Source organism: Chanodichthys erythropterus, chromosome 2 (genome assembly GCF_024489055.1).
Source record: "Chanodichthys erythropterus isolate Z2021 chromosome 2, ASM2448905v1, whole genome shotgun sequence".
Classification (NCBI taxonomy): domain Eukaryota; kingdom Metazoa; phylum Chordata; class Actinopteri; order Cypriniformes; family Xenocyprididae; genus Chanodichthys; species Chanodichthys erythropterus.
In genome coordinates this window covers 13745450-13761507 of record NC_090222.1, presented here as the reverse complement: position 1 = coordinate 13761507, position 16058 = coordinate 13745450, and the positions used below count along the sequence as shown (strand labels likewise).

General features: G+C 41.4%; 1 protein-coding gene across 2 annotated transcripts in view; it reads right to left on the bottom strand.

Annotated features, from left to right (window-relative positions):
• The window catches only part of zyx (zyxin), a 29618-nt gene extending 19235 nt beyond the window's left edge, over positions 1–10383 (bottom strand). The window contains exon 1 of one of the 2 annotated variants that reach the window (XM_067401723.1): positions 10172–10383. The gene's annotated coding sequence lies outside the window, so the exon portion shown is untranslated. Of the gene's footprint in view, positions 1–8628; positions 9091–10171 lie in introns of those variants that run through there. The other variant, XM_067401715.1, reaches the window with a different exon arrangement.
• Positions 10384–16058: the final 5675 nt, after the last annotated feature.

Sequence of the window (16058 nt, the reverse complement as noted above, 5' to 3'; positions counted from 1 at the left end):
AAATGATGGACAGAGTCACCCTACATTTTATTATATATTTTTTTATATATAAAATATCTGACACAACTTACCAATAGTTCTGACTAGGGCTGCAAGATTTATGGATTTTTTCCCCCACTAAAATTTTAAATCCAATTAAAAAAATTCCAGGTTTGCTGCACTTGTTTATATGCAAACACTGGCAGATCGTGAGCTGCTCACATGTAAGAACACAGTAGCTAGGTTTCCATCCAAAGCTGACAATTTAACTTTTTTGAATATCGCATCAAAAATTTGCGAATAAAGCACTGTTTCCATCCAGTGAGTCAAAGACAACAAAATCGTCACTTCCTGAAAAACTGGCACTAAATATCACTAAGAAAAATGGAAGTTGCTGCAGTAGAAGCCAATGTATGTATTACATTTTTGTATGTAATAAATTATTTGGGTCTCAGAGCGCTCAGACGAAAAGCAATAAACGCTGTCATGTTATCTTGCATTCAGATGGTGAAGTACCTGGTATGTTATGCCGGACCACTTTAACGACAGGCTTTGCTCAGGCATTACAGAATGACCAAAACAGCATTTCAGTTCAGTTTCTGTGCAACAAGATCCAATTGGTCCAGTTATGCCATCCCATTGTCACTTCTGTTTTATGCACATCAAGATATCAAGTGTTTCCATCGTAGTTTATGCGCATGTTTTCGTAATGCATAAATGTATGCGCGTAAGTTTTTTTTTAGAATTTATGCGCATCTTGGCGTTTCAAACCAGCGTTTTTTTATGCAATATCCCAAAATGCACATAGGTGAATGGAAACAGCTAGTGACGTGCTTCACTCTGAAACACACAGCACATATTTAATTAAATCACACCCTTTGTGATTTGATAATCACACAAAGCCATATCCTGATTTGGGATTTCTTTCAATTAATCATGCAGCCATAGTTCTGACTGTAAATTCTGCTAAAATGAGCCACATTCAAAGACATTGTAAAAATGTTGATATACACAATTTTGACCGCACATAAATTGAATGCTACATTACTGAAGCCACATTTCTAAGCATCCATAAATAACTGTTCACACTTCATGCTGTTCCACCCAACAAACAAACACCCCTCAATAGCAAGTTCCTCTTCGCCTTGTTTGGGCCACATCCAACTCAATTTCTTCGTCACATACAACACAAGTGTAAAGACTGCAAAACAGTCTGGTCCAATGACAGCCATACAAATCTACGAAGGTGAATGATTTTATCAAGAGGAGTAATTGTGAATCGTTTAGCAGTTGAGTCCCACACATAACCACAACCACAAACTCCAGGAGATTCCATGTTCTTGCATGAGCAGAAGAGCTCTAGTTCACACAAATATTCCCTAAACGCCAGACAAGTGGTAAAGATACCTTTAAGATGCTAACAGTTAAAGATGCTTTGATGTGGCCCACCAAACCATTTCAATCAAAATCCGAGAAGCTCTTAGCGGATTCTGCATAACCATAAGTGGAAGCACAATTTAAGGCCAAAAAAAGAGAGGCTAAGTATTTTTAGTTCCCAGTTCTGAGTGTGCCGTGAGAGGCAGTGACATGTAAAGTGCAAATTCTTAACCTTTCTCCTCTGGTTCAGATGTAGAGTTTAATAATGCAGAGGTGCATGCTCTAATGAAATATTCACAAAAGGACAGAAAAGAAGGCCATAAACCTTGAGGTTCAAAGGATGATTTATTCTCCTCATGGCCCCCCATTTCCAGATCAATACAGGTTTGTGGGTACTTACAATAAACTTGCATGAAACGTTCCATTGAGCTGTTCCAGTAACCGATCTTCAGCAGAGCACACGTGACATTGATACTCAAAACAAACAGCAATGACTTACTTTTAAGTGTGTCCTCTGTAGCAAAATGGAAAAGATGATCACATCCTTAATTCTGAGTTCCCTTTCAAGCAAACAGAACAAGAGGCCCACAAGCTGGCCACATCTTCTGTTAGTTTTGGTGTTGGTACAACCATCCATCCTTCTATGACAATCGGCGCATGTTTGGAAAAAAGATTCATTCCTTTATTCCTGATTTCCTTTAGTTCAAATTAGGCCTTTTCAAAAATCTACTTTACAAAAGACTAAGGCTAAAAATCATTTTCCACAATGATTTTTTACTAAAAGGACAAAGAAAGAACATTAAAGGTGGGGTAAGCCATTTCTCAGTTAGTCGGGCCGACATCAACAACAAATGTTTAGCCAATCAGCATTAGGGGACATATGATGGTCGAGGAGAGAGAACGAGCAAGAGGGAGATTTGAAGAAAGACAGCAGAAAGAGAGACAAAATACAAAACAAGCTCAAAAAAATATCACTGGAATGAAGGTATATTACTGGGCAAGCGCTTTAGGACCCGCGTTAATATTAGAAAAGCGTTCCAGCGCTGGAGAGAGCCAAGCGGGAAATCCTGAAAACAGACTCGAAGGCTGCTTGGATTCTGCTTCACACGTGAGTAACACTGGGTTTGAATCTCATTGACTGTCTGGAGATGCTGTGCTGTTGGCAACTAACAACAAACTCTTGTTTGTATATACTCTTGTGTACTATACATTCATTTTTTTGTGCTTCCTTGTCATTCATCTGCACTTTATTTTTCATAAAGCATTATTTTGTTGCGCATCAGCTGTGATAAACAGACATCTACTCGCATTGCATGTGTAACAGTGGCCAGATAGTGAGAGCTGTGCCGGTAGACCACTGTGCACTGACCACCGCTAGAGAATACGATGTTTAGCGCCATTGTTAGTGCCCTGACCTCGCCCGCGAGCAGCGATCGGGGTTCGAGACCAACTCGGAGCAGGGTGGTTAGGATTGGAGGGTGCGTTTTGGAGGCGGAGCAATGAAGAGAGGGGTGGGTTTGTTTGGGCTGATTTCAAATATAGAAATATGACTTACCAAATCTTTAAATAAATTTTACACTGTTAACATACAATATTTATCTTCATACAGTATTTTTAGTAAAACATAATTATAATGTATTATAGAAAATGTATTAAAAAATAAAAAAATAATTTCTGAAAATGCTTCAGTAATTTTTGACTCACGATTAAATTACAGTAAATAAATAATTAAAAAAGTATTACAAATATTACAATATTACATTAACAAATTTAAATTTTACATTGATTACAATTATTAATTGCATGTTTATATTTATATGGGACAATACACATTAAAGCGGAACTCAGTAAGATTTGCGAAGCTCCCTCTACAGGTTCCTTCAGTGAATCACACTGTCCTAAATACTCCAAGCGCAGCTCTGGACTACAACGACTTAGTTTTGCAAATACAGTATCAGAAATCTCGATGGAGGTGGGTAATTTTCTAAATTGTCTTATAAAATCATAATATATACAGTGTTGTTTGAATTACCGTAAAGCGTTTTGTCACTCTCGCGTGAACGTGAACATGAGGCGAGATTGTGTCGGGTCGGCGAAGCTCAACTTCCAAGTGCTGTTTTCTGGGATAGACATGCCAGAGGGGGTTAGTGCACGCCTCAAACACACCACTACAAGTCAATTAACCATCGTAAGGACTTAGACAACTATTTATGAAGGTATAAAAAATTACTTAGTTTTGCTTTAACATCATATTGATTGCGTTTCTGCTATAAGTTTAAATCAGAGACTATACAATTTTTTCCAACAGATGAATGATTAAAAAAAATAATAAAATCAGAATCAGAAAATCAGAATCCAAACAACATGTGCTGGAGCATTTAAAGTGTCAAATGACAAAAGCAACAGATGCTTATAATAAACAAAACATTATTGTGCTTTGGTGTGGACACTGATTCTTATAGTTCACGATGTTGCCTAATTTTATATATTGTGAATCATTTTTTTAACCGTCCTGCCCTAGTTCAAACTAAAAGCTGTACTTGCTCGAGCCCTAGTTCAAACTAAAAGCTCTGCTTGTTGAGGTCACCAGCTGCCAGTTTGGCTGGTGTGTTTGGTCTCTATGGATACTGTAATGGTTTGGATACACTACTACACACTCTGATAATGTGAAGAAGGTAGACAATACATTAGTGAGAGAAAATCCATCTCATGCAAAATAACAGTCTAACTTTAACACAATGTAGTCTAAACCAGTATAAACACTATCCAGGGAAAACACTCTGTAACTTTCATTACCCGCTATGGAGTTCCAGCAAAGGATTAGATCTGATCGAACTAGGACCTTCTCACAGTGTGTGCGCACCATGGAAAGAGAAACAGCTGCAATATAAAGATTCCTGTGGCCTTACGCATGTGTCTGCATTTCATCACTTGATCAGAATGACTATGTCATATAGGGAGTCTGGCTCTTTTTTTGTGGAAAGGAGAAGCAGCTGATCTGGCTCCACGAGGCCTCCTTGTGCAGCCTGGATGGATAATGTGGCCTGTAAACGTTACCCTCAGAGGGAAACAACGGGAACTATTTGAGGATCACTGAATGAGATATGCAAATTCTTCAATATTTTGTTTGCCACACTGGAGACGTTAAGAAATAAACAACAGGACATGTTGAAATTACAGTGAGAAATGTTCTACTGTGACTGCAGATGGGCAAATAGCTCTTTATAAAAAGTCCATCACATCAACTATAGACCAAAGCAAATGTGTCATAGTACCTCTCTAGCTGCAAACGCAGTATTTTTCTGCATTGCAGTTTTCTGGCTTCCTCTACAGATTTAATCTCAGGTCCAACAAGTCACAGAGTAGCTGCAAATAACAGTATATAGATAAGAGTTCACAACTATATTAAGAGTGTTGTGTGCCTGAATAGCACACTGATCTTGATAACTTTATTTTTTGGGAAGCGAAATAGCTCTTGACAAACAGTGAGCTGTCAACTTACCACACAGTATGACACCACAACAGCAGTATGTTTCCAAAGATAATGTCACCTATGACATCATATCACTAATCATAAACTACTCTTATCACAATGCTTTGTCTACAATGACTAATAAGAGAATCATTTCCTTTCCCAAATCCAGTTTAAACATGTACAAAGCCACTCGGTTGGAATTTGGTACAGACAACTCTAGACGCAGCAGGATTCTATTGTGTTGGGTGACTGTGGTGAAAAGCATATGGCACGCCCACAGCCTGTCTGGGTTACGCTTGGCTCACATACAGCTCACTCAGATCGCATAATTACATCATGGGGGGTGAGTATAATGTGGGTGATTACGTCATAACATCTGCCAGTTACATGCTTGCTTTCTATGGTGGCTAAAAACATTCTTAATATGAAAATAATTTACCATAAGTTATTATTTAACAACTTTCTTGATACTAGTACATAACGTAAAATGGTAATATGAGAAAGACACCAATGAGTAATTCAATTAAAGGGTTAGTTCACTCCAAAATGAAAATTCTGCCATTAATTACTCATCCTCATGTCGTTCCACACCCCTAAGACCTTCGTTCATCTTCAGTACACAAATTAATATATTTTTGATGAAATCTGAGAGCTTTCTGTCCCTCCATAGACAGCTTAAGCAACTGAAACTTTAATGCTTCAAAAAGTTCATAAAGAGATCGTAAAATGAATCCATATGAATTGAGCGGTTTAGCCCAAATTTTCTGAAGAGACTTGATCGCTTTATATGATTAACAGATTGAATTTAGGCTTTTCTTCACATATAAACAGAAGAACAAACCAAACCTTCTAGACCCGCTAGATCAAACCTCTTGTGGAACCTCAAACGTGCGGCATAACACGAGAATGAACCTCATTGGTTCTTTCGTGTCATGTGAACATGCTTGAGCTTCTGTTTACCACAACTGATGTGTTAGTTGATGAATGTTTTTGTGAAAAAAAGTCTAAATTCAATCTGTTAATAATATTAAGTTTCACATTAAATTAAGTTTCACATCATAAGTTCATCACATTAAAATGTTGGACTAAACATCAATTCATATGCTCAAAGCTTTAGTTGCATAGCTGTCCATGGAGGGACAGAAAGCTCCCAGATTATATCAAAAAGATCTTCATTTGTGTTCCGAAGATGAACGAAAGTCTTACGAGTTTGGAATGACATGAGGGTGAGTAATTAATGACAGAACTAATCCTTTAAGAAATGTATTAATTTGCGAACGCATTTACGACGTTATCGAAATCCAGTCATTTCAAAAGGACTCCATGTGTTTCAGAGTTTTCCGTGAGGATGAAAAAGTTTCCAATGCAAATTTCACTGATGTTTAAAAGGTGCAGTAAGCGAATTCCGAGAAACGCTGTTGAAAGTGGATCGGACCGAGCACCAAAACACACTTGTAGCCAATCAGCAGTAAGGGGCGTATAGAGGGTATGCATCGACGTCACTTTCCCGCCGGAACGCGCTCCCTCAGCTGGACTGAGTGGCAAAAGAACCTGCTGCATGACTGGATTTAATAGGGGAAACTGCAAAAATGCGAGTGAAACAAATGATTACACTAAAGGTTGGACTCAAAATTGTTTCTTATAACTTGTCAAATAAACCTAATCCATGGATATTGACATGAAGCCAGGAGTCGTGTTTCCTGACATTTATGTGCCTGATTTGACGCTGGGGAAAAACATAAAGCAAATCTGCCTGTGAATATTTTAGATAACTACAATATTGGTAGGTTTAAATCTGCTTAATCACTTATATCAATGTTATATCGTCATATTCTTCAGCTCTAAAACTTGTTTAGTTTTTGTCAGTGTGTATTGAAAAACACCCAATTATGCAGAATATAAGATGGTAAATATTTAATTGAAGAGCTGTCAACATAATATATAACAATACAATATATATGGTATTATTTTACCTCAAAATCCAACAATTTGACACAAAATGATTCTGCAAATCCAAAATGTTTCTTTGCCTGGAGTCCAGCTGTTTCTGTGAATTGCAGTGATCCATTTGCTTCTTTTTCTGTTGCTTTCAGCGGTCTTTAAATATATACCTCAGGTTTTGTGTCAAAGCTATTTGCACAGTCAATCACAAAGCGCTTTCCCATTTTGGATGTGTTTTTCGCGGCATTCGCGCTGAAAACCAATGCTGCCACTCAGTCTTTGTGCCACTCGGTGGGCGTAACCGCAGTCATAATGGTTGACTGTGACGTCACGTGCATACCCTCTATACACTCATGAGGTGCCTGCGTTGCATAGCTTGTGTTTGCTTGAATTTGGGGGCAGAGCTATCAAGGTGTGATCCTTCTGGGTAGGGGAGTGTTCGTTTTGGTGATTTCAAATATCAACAGCATTTCCAGAAATCACTTACAGCAACTTTAAGTTGTTAAGGCAAATTCACCACACTGAAAACTGCTTGGTTAAGTGAGTTCTGTGTGAGCAGTGCTTCATGCACTGCCAGGGGGGGCGCTATTGTTTCTGGGCCCCCCAGGACTGTTTATTGTCCAGAGCCCCTGTTGAACTCGCTTTCCCATTACACCACCTCTATACCTAGCTACACTATTGACTACAGACTTTTTTGCACACAAAACTTTGGTGAAATATCGCTAATGTGACCACACCTTTACAGTTATTTGGCAAATTTTCAAGGGCAAAATCCAGAATCCAAACAATAGAGGATTTTCATGTGAGGGGAAAAGATTTTCCCACGCAGATTTCGCACAGGGTGGGTCAAATGGATTCACCATGCTGACCAACAGAAAGCTGCTTGCTTTGAAAGTGATATAAATAATATAGTTGACTATCCTAACAGTAGGGTTACCAATCTATTAACTGCAGCTTATCCAATCAAAACTCAGTGGGAACGATCCGTTTTATAATGAAATTAACACCAACAAGGTTGCACTCCTCATTAAAAACTCATTGCATTGAATATTTTTATATTTAACTATAATGGGAGAGAAATAGCTTTAAAAACATGACAGTGCATTTTTGGAGGTATCATGTTGTTATAACTCGAGCTGATTATATCATTCCAGTCCTACAGCCGCATTCAGCACATATTCTTATTGAAGAGGAAAATACAAATCACTCTGGCGTCGCCTAAAGGCCAGTAAACCCTTTTGTCATCTTTTAGGGACAACACCCAGAGAAATCCCGCGTTCATTCTCGCCTTAAATACTCAATTGACACATATGTGTAATTGCGGTCTCTTTCTTCAGACGCGGAAAAGTTTGTGTAGCTGTTCCTCATGGTTGCTTATCAGACTCAAGAGAAGGACTACGAGCTAAAACAAGTTGCTTTAACCTTATATGGATATCTGACTGAATACCCAGACAGTAACAAGAGAGGTAAGGCTATCAGTGAATAGTATAAGTTACGAATCAGGTCCTACGTGACAAACTCCAGCCCTGAATCTTTAGTTGGACGCATATTATTAAGATTTAGTTAAGATTGCATACATCCGCCCCACCCCTCACTTTACATCCATGGTTAGGTTATTTTATAAAACATTTTTTTCAGTGAGGACGGAATCGTTTTCAAAAACACTATGAAAGATGTTCAGAGTCAAAATACTTAAGCCTTTCAAACACATTAAGATATATAGGCTACATTACTAAAACCGCTGTGAATGCAAACATGGTTTGTGGTTTTGATGCGAATACAGATATCAGTTTACTATGTGACAAACGTGTTGCTACAGTTACACATTATAGAAAAGGTGAAATAAAGGCACTTACTGTTCGTTTTCCTCTGGAAAGGTGCAGTTATGGCAAAAACAGTCAGACAACTCGTCTAATTTCAATCCCTACTGTTTTATGGATAAATACCGTCCTTTCTTAATTTATATCACTTTACGGGGCTGTGTTGGCGTTAGGCAGCATTCTGTTAGTACTGACAAGCTCTCGTGGGGACGATCAGCAGCGAATCTGATCTGCCCGCATGAACTTTTTCCAAATGTACCGACTCTAGTCACACTTCCGGTTGACGCTTCCGCATTCTCCTGACCGCTGGAGGTGGGACAAAATCTGCGGCCAATGATGCCTACACTGCTGTTAGAGATCTGCACAGTATTTATTCATTTAGTTAATACGTTTTTAGAGTTTTATTCAGCTTTTTGCTTTCTTTAGTAAATGGTTTAACTATTTTAAATGCTGTGACAAATTAATTTTAGCAGAAAAATGATAGCAAAAGCACATTTTACAAGCAAAACATTTCACCAAAAACATTGTTAGGTTTTGTTATAAAATCTAAAATTATACTATAAAAAAAAATCATTTGAAAATTGGGTTTCAATAAAGCAGCTGAACAAAAAATGCCTTAAAACTCCAAATAACTTACCCCCTGAAATTTTAATATATAATTTGCTTTATGTAGGCCTATTTCAGAATTATTGCATGTGTGTGTGTGTGTGTGTGTGTGTGTGTGTGTTATATATATTCTCTTTCAATGCAACTTGAATTTATTGTTTGTTTAACAATGGTAATGCCTGTTTCTTATATGAAGCAGTTTAATAATGGTAAAAAAAAATAAAAAATTCCTTAGTTACCTCACCACCCAGGTGAAAAAAAAGTACACTTCTATAATGAACTTAAAGTGCTCTATTTTCGTGCACTAATTTTGTACTTAATATACTGAAAATTCTTCTTTAGTACTTCTTAAGATCATCTTAAGAACATCAGTGAACTAAAATGTGCTTTTAATATACTATGTATTTAAAAATATATATTTAGTTACCACTTGTAGTACACTATGGGTTCAAATTTACTATAAGTAGTATCTAAATACAATTTTTAAATACAGAGATAGTATATTAAAAGCACATTTAAGTTCATATTTCATGGTGTCTCAAAATAGCACAGTTGAGTACACTTAGATGTTCTTAAGATGATCTTAAGAAGGACTAAAGATGAATTTTTAGTATATTAAGTACATAATTAGTGCACGAAAATAGAGCACTTTAAGTACATTATAGAAATGTATTTTTTTCACCTGGGCAGCACATAAGCCAGGGGTGGGGAACGTTGAACCTGGAGGGCCATGGTCCTGCAGAGTTTAGCTCCAACCCTGAAAAAAACACTCACCTGCCTGTAACTTTAGTAATCCTGAAGATCTTGATTAGCTTCTGGTGTGTTTAATTAGGGTTGGAGCTAAACTCTGCAGGACAATGGCCCTCCAGGATCAACGTTCCCCACCCCTGACCTAAGCCATTGGACGGTTATTAAATAAGATATTTAAACAAGCTACAGCAGTCTTGTTGTATTGAAAACAGCTTTGACTTACCTATTTGCCTGTCTCCTTTTTGTTTCTCTCTCTCCGTAAGCCTAAAAAAAACGTTGTGTTTTCAATGATAAGTTTTTCTGCAGTCTCTAGCCCTCTTCCTTTCAGATTCACAGCTGTTGAAACCTCCCCCTACATGTCTCTTAAAGGAATGACACCATCCCTCCATCTAAACAAGTTCTTTCTCGTTTGTCTTTCGCACAGGTCATGCGTATTACAATCCAAACACCTCTCTCTGTCTCTCCCCCCTTTGGATTCTTTAAACATTCTTCAGTCTATGACATCAACCCTGCCTGCCTTTCCTTGTAAGGGCAGAGTGGGTGAGTAAGTGACAAGAGAGCCAGAAAGAGAGCCAGAGGGAGAGAGGGAAAGAAAGAGAGAGCGAGATAAAGGAGGTTGGGGGTTTATTAGATACAGACACATGGAATGGTTGGCAGGACACAGAAGGAAAGGGACGGGAACACATAGTGCTCAGTTAGACGAATCAAACTGACACAAAACCTTGAGCCTTGCTCAAAAACAACACTTACAAATTCAAGTTAGTTTTAATAGTCGTGGTCAACCACTAACTGCTGCACATACTATTTTCCACTGCCGGTTCCAGTTTAATTCAAAGCAAACAGGGTCATCCGAAAGGCATTAAAGGTATAGTTCACCTTTAAAAAAGTGAAAATTCAATCATTATTTATTTAATCTAATGTCATTAGGTTGACTCATGACTATCTTTCTTCCATACAACACAAAAGAAGTTTAGCACAATGTGTGAGCTGCTCTCTTCCATTCAGTGAAAGAGAGTGGGGACCAGGGGTTATCAAGATCCAAAAGGGACTAAAACACTATAAAGCATCATAATATTAGTCCATACAATATATGCACTATATTCAGAGATGTCTGAAGCCATATTAGAGCTTTGTCAGCAGAACATCTTACCTGACAGCCATGGTCACATTGTGAAATAGACGTGTGCTCAATTGCAGTATTTATTACAAGGGTAATCCACAAAGTAATCTTAATCCAGGCAAAGGTCAAAACACAGGCAAACAGTCCAAACAATAACAGAATCCAGGGTAGAGGCAGAACAGAAAAATCCAGGGGAACAGGGAGAGAATTAAAAAAAACAAGAGACATGAAACCAGGGAGAATGCTCAGAAATGCAGCACAAGACTTAGCCATGACTGACAGAGTGAACATGGTTTATATAGGCTGGGACTAACAATGATACACAGCTGTAGACAATCAGTGATGATGAGACCATGCAGAGGATTATGGGGGATGTAGTCCATGTGTGAATGGCAATGAACAAGAGGGGAATGCCCTCTGAATAACCAGGGCACTCCAGCTGGTGATCTTGACATAGCACCACCTCAAAGAAGCGGCTTCCAGACACTCCTAAAAACAAGTCCAGGAGAGAGGTGTATTGGAGGCGGACCTGGGGGCAGGATGGCGGGCCAGGCATGTGTGGTGAAAGTAGTGGAGAAGGAGGTAGTGCAGAAGACCAGGGCAGAGCAAGCAGAGTAAGAAGCCAGGGCAGAACAAGCCAGGCAAGTGGCCAGGGTGAAGCAGACAGTGCAGGTGGCCAGGACAGAGCAGGCTGAGCTGGTGGCCAGGGGGGATCAGGCTGAGCAGAAGCCCAAGGTTGAGCAGGCTGGACAAGTGGCCATGGTAGAGCACATGACTACCACAGCAGTTCAGATGGGACTGAAAACCCCCACGGCGAAGCAAACCTCTGCGGTCATGTTGAAGCAGGCTGAAATCTTAGGGATGACCTCCGTTGTTGTATCAAGGAAGACAAGAAACACTGGGATGACTCTGTGACTAGCGGGCTCTGGAGCAGACTTATGGGCTGAAGCGGGCTCTGGAGCAGACTCATGGGCTGGAGCGGGCTTCCGGAGAAGACTCATGGGCTGGAGCGGGCTCTGGAGCAGACTCATGGGCTGGCGCGGGCTCTGGAGCAGACTCAGGGGCTGGAGCGGGCTCTGGAGCAGACTCATGGGCTGGCGCGGGCTCTGGAGCAGACTCAGGGGCTGGAGCGGGCTCTGGAGCAGACTCATGGGCTGGCGCGGGCTCTGGAGCAGACTCAGGGGCTGGAGCGGGCTCTGGAGCAGACTCATGGGCTGGAGCGGGCTCTGGTGCAGACTCATGGGCTGGAGCGGGCTCTGGAGCAGACTCAGGGGCTGGAGTGGGCTCTGGAGCAGACTCATGGGCTGGAGTGGGCTCTGGAGCAGACTCATGGGCTGGAGCGGGCTCTGGAGCTGGAGCGGGCTCTGGAGCAGACTCATGGGCTGGAGTGGGCTCTGGAGCAGACTCATGGGCTGGAGCGGGCTCTGGAGCTGGAGCGGGCTCTGGAGCTGGAGCGGGCTCTGGAGCAGACTCATGGGCTGGAGCGGGTTCTGGAGCAGACTCATGGGCTGGAGCGGGCTCTGGAGCAGACTCATGAGCTGGAGCGGGCTCTGGAGCAGACTCATGGGCTGGAGTGGGCTCTGGAGCAGACTCATGGGCTGGATTGGGCTCTGGAGCTGGAGCGGGCTCTGGAGCAGACTCATGGGCTGGAGCGGGCTCTGGAGCAGACTCATGGGCTGGAGCGGGCTCTGGAGCAGACTCATGGGCTGGAGCGGGCTCTGGAGCAGACTCATGGGCTGGAGCGGGCTCTGGAGCAGACTCATGGGCTGGAGCGGGCTCTGGAGCAGACTCATGGGCTGGAGCGGGCTCTGGAGCAGACTCATGGGCTGGAGCAGGCTCTGGAGCAGACTCATGGGCTGGAGTGGGCTCTGGAGCAGACTCATGGGCTGGAGCGGGCTCTGGAGCTGGAGCGGGTTCTGGAGCAGACTCATGGGCTGGAGCGGGCTCTGGAGCAGACTCATGGGCTGGAGTGGGCTCTGGAGCAGACTCATGGGCTGGAGCGGGCTCTGGAGCAGACTCATGGGCTGGAGCGGGCTCTGGAGCAGACTCATGGGCTGGAGCAGGCTCTGGAGCAGACTCATGGGCTGGAGCAGGCTCTGGAGCAGACTCATGGGCTGGAGCGGGCTTTAGAGCAGACTTATGGGCTGGAGCGGGCTCTGGAGCAGACTCATGGGCTGGAGCGGGCTTTAGAGCAGACTCATGGGCTGGAGCGGGCTCTGGAGCAGATTCAGGGGCTGGAGCGGGCTCTGGAGCTGGAGTGGGCTCTGGAGCAGACTCGGGCTGGAGCGGGCTCTGGAGCAGACTCATGGGCTGGAGCGGGCTTTAGAGCAGACTCATGGGCTGGAGCGGGCTCTGGAGCAGACTCAGGGGCTGGAGCGGGCTCTGGAGCTGGAGCGGGCTCTGGAGCAGACTCAGGGGCTGGAGCGGGCTCTGGAGCAGACTCATGGGCTGGAGCGGGCTCTGGAGCAGACTCATTGGTCGGAGCGGGCTCCGGAGCGGAGTCATGAGCTGAAGCAGGTTGTGCTGTCGACAGTGGGACCACCTCTGAGATCCCCACACTTGACCTCACTGCAGAAATGGCAGTTGCTCTAAACTGGAAGCCAGTCTCAAATGTCAAGGAACAGCCTTGATAGCTTCAGATGTGATGTTCATGACGACTAGAAACATTGACGTGGCATCCATGATGGCTGAAGACTAGTGTGGCGTCCATGACAGCTGGAGGCTCTGGCATGAGGGCACTCCCCTCTTGTTCATTGCCATTTTGACTGATGGCGGCCATGTTATGATCAGGCTCTGGTGTGGAATTATTGGGGATGTAGTCCATATGTAAATGGCAATGAACAAGAGGGGAGTGCCCTCTGGTGGACAACCAGGGTACTCCAGCTGGTGATCACGACAGTTTAAGTTTACATAAATACATTTGGCAGTACACCACATTTGAAAGAAAATCGAAATATAAAATTACATACAAAGATGTCACGCAGTGTATAAGCAACTGCAAAAAATAAAAAATAAATAAATAAAATAAAACCGAACAGTCAAACTCCAATAGTCTTTAATCCAAAAGTCCAATGAATACATAGGGGAATCACAGGGAAACACATCCACATAACAACGAGACCAAACAATGAACTCAGGAAACACAGGGCTTAAATAACAAGGATAACTAATAAGATTATTAACAGAGCAGGTGAGTGGAATCATTGATCAAACACACTGGGAAACTAGGTAAAATGCAGGCAAACAGGAACAAAACCAAAAAACAATGAAACAGAACATAACTACTTATAACCAATACAGTACTTAAGTCCTACTTAAGTGGGACAAAGAAGCACTCTAAAGTTGAATTAATTGCTTTTTAATATAAACCATAATACATTTTTATTTAATTACAATTTAAGTGTCTGAAAACAGTACTGTAAGAAAATCAGTAGAGAAATGGAAAGGGTACTGGTAATTTTTCAGTCAGGATTGTATTAGTTAATTTTACTGCAATTTCGTTTAACCGTTAACCACGTAAAGTTCCTTCATATTAACATATATCAATGGCAAAGACTGGTAGGGACACCAGCACACTAGCATCCCGTCCAAAACACAACATGTGACTAGCAATACTGAACATTTTAACAGGGAATTTGCTTAATATACTCAAGGTTCATTATAGGGAATACTGCTCATGTAAAGATGTGGCTGTTCTTTGACCACTCTTCAGGAAGGCAATTCCACCCATCCTGCACATCTGTTTGTTTTAATCTCTCTTGCTCTCTCTTTCAGTCTCTTTCTCTCTAACACTCTTTATCCTCCTGAGGCCTATTAATGATTCAGGTGCATTATGTTTTTTTCTTTTTTCACACAGTGGCCTGGAAAATATCTGCTGTTCATTCTGACTGCACAACTCTCCATCGCAGACTCTCTTTTGCTTTTAGACACTGAAGGAACTATCAGGGGAATATACGGTATGGCCGTCACTGAAAATCAGTGCTTCAAAACAACAACAGGATTTTGTTTCTAGGGAAAAAGCCGTCATTAAATACCGTGCTTGTTTTGATACTTCAAATCCCAGTCAACATCCGGTTTGGTTGCTTGGTTATGGAGGACAGTAAAATAACAGTTTAAGCCATTTAAAAATAAAAGTCTTTAAAAAAACAAAGATATCATGCTTAATGTCTGTAGATTATGAGGTTGGGAGAGGTAAATGTACTGGCTGCTTTCTGCAAGCCTTCGGATCCCTCAGTGTGAAGGTGAGTTTGCACAGAAGGATACCCTCTGGCATCAAAGTGGAGTCTGGAGTTGAGCCAAGACTTAGCATGGAACAATCCCTCTCCCCCTCCCTCCTATGATTCACAGTGTGCACGTCCTGTACAGCAAAACTTTAGCGTGCAATGCATTCGGTGACATACTCAGCCTAATTTACTGGAAACAGAAGAGTCATATTACTCTTTGGCCTCATTGCACTGCCTTTTATTTTAGGCAGAGAGACTGTGCATTCAGATTTGTGTGTGTGTGTTCTTTAATAGAAATGTGCATAATCACATAATGTATACAACAAACAAATGCACTTACAATTCCCATCACTCATAGAAAGTAGATGGAAACTTGCTTCACATATTCAAAGTTTACAACAACCAAAATTTACACTTCAGTTTCGCACACCATGGCAAGCTTCACTGGTACTATTGTCCAATCCCCTAATCATAAGTATTAAACTGCGCAACCCATCCCACACTGTGTTATAAACATAATTGATATCTCAAATCCTGCAGCTTGTTGAGGAGTGACATGCCATAACTTTTCTAATGTAAAAAAAACGTCCTGTTAAATTAACTGATAAAATCGAAGCTGTGGTTGCCAGAAAATCACCATAAAAAATACAGTGACAATGTTTGATTTCATTTGGATGGTATATTGGTACCTGTATATTTTACAGCTTATAACCAAACACTTCATTAAGTGATGTAATGTTATTTTCAAGTCACTTGAACAACTAAAA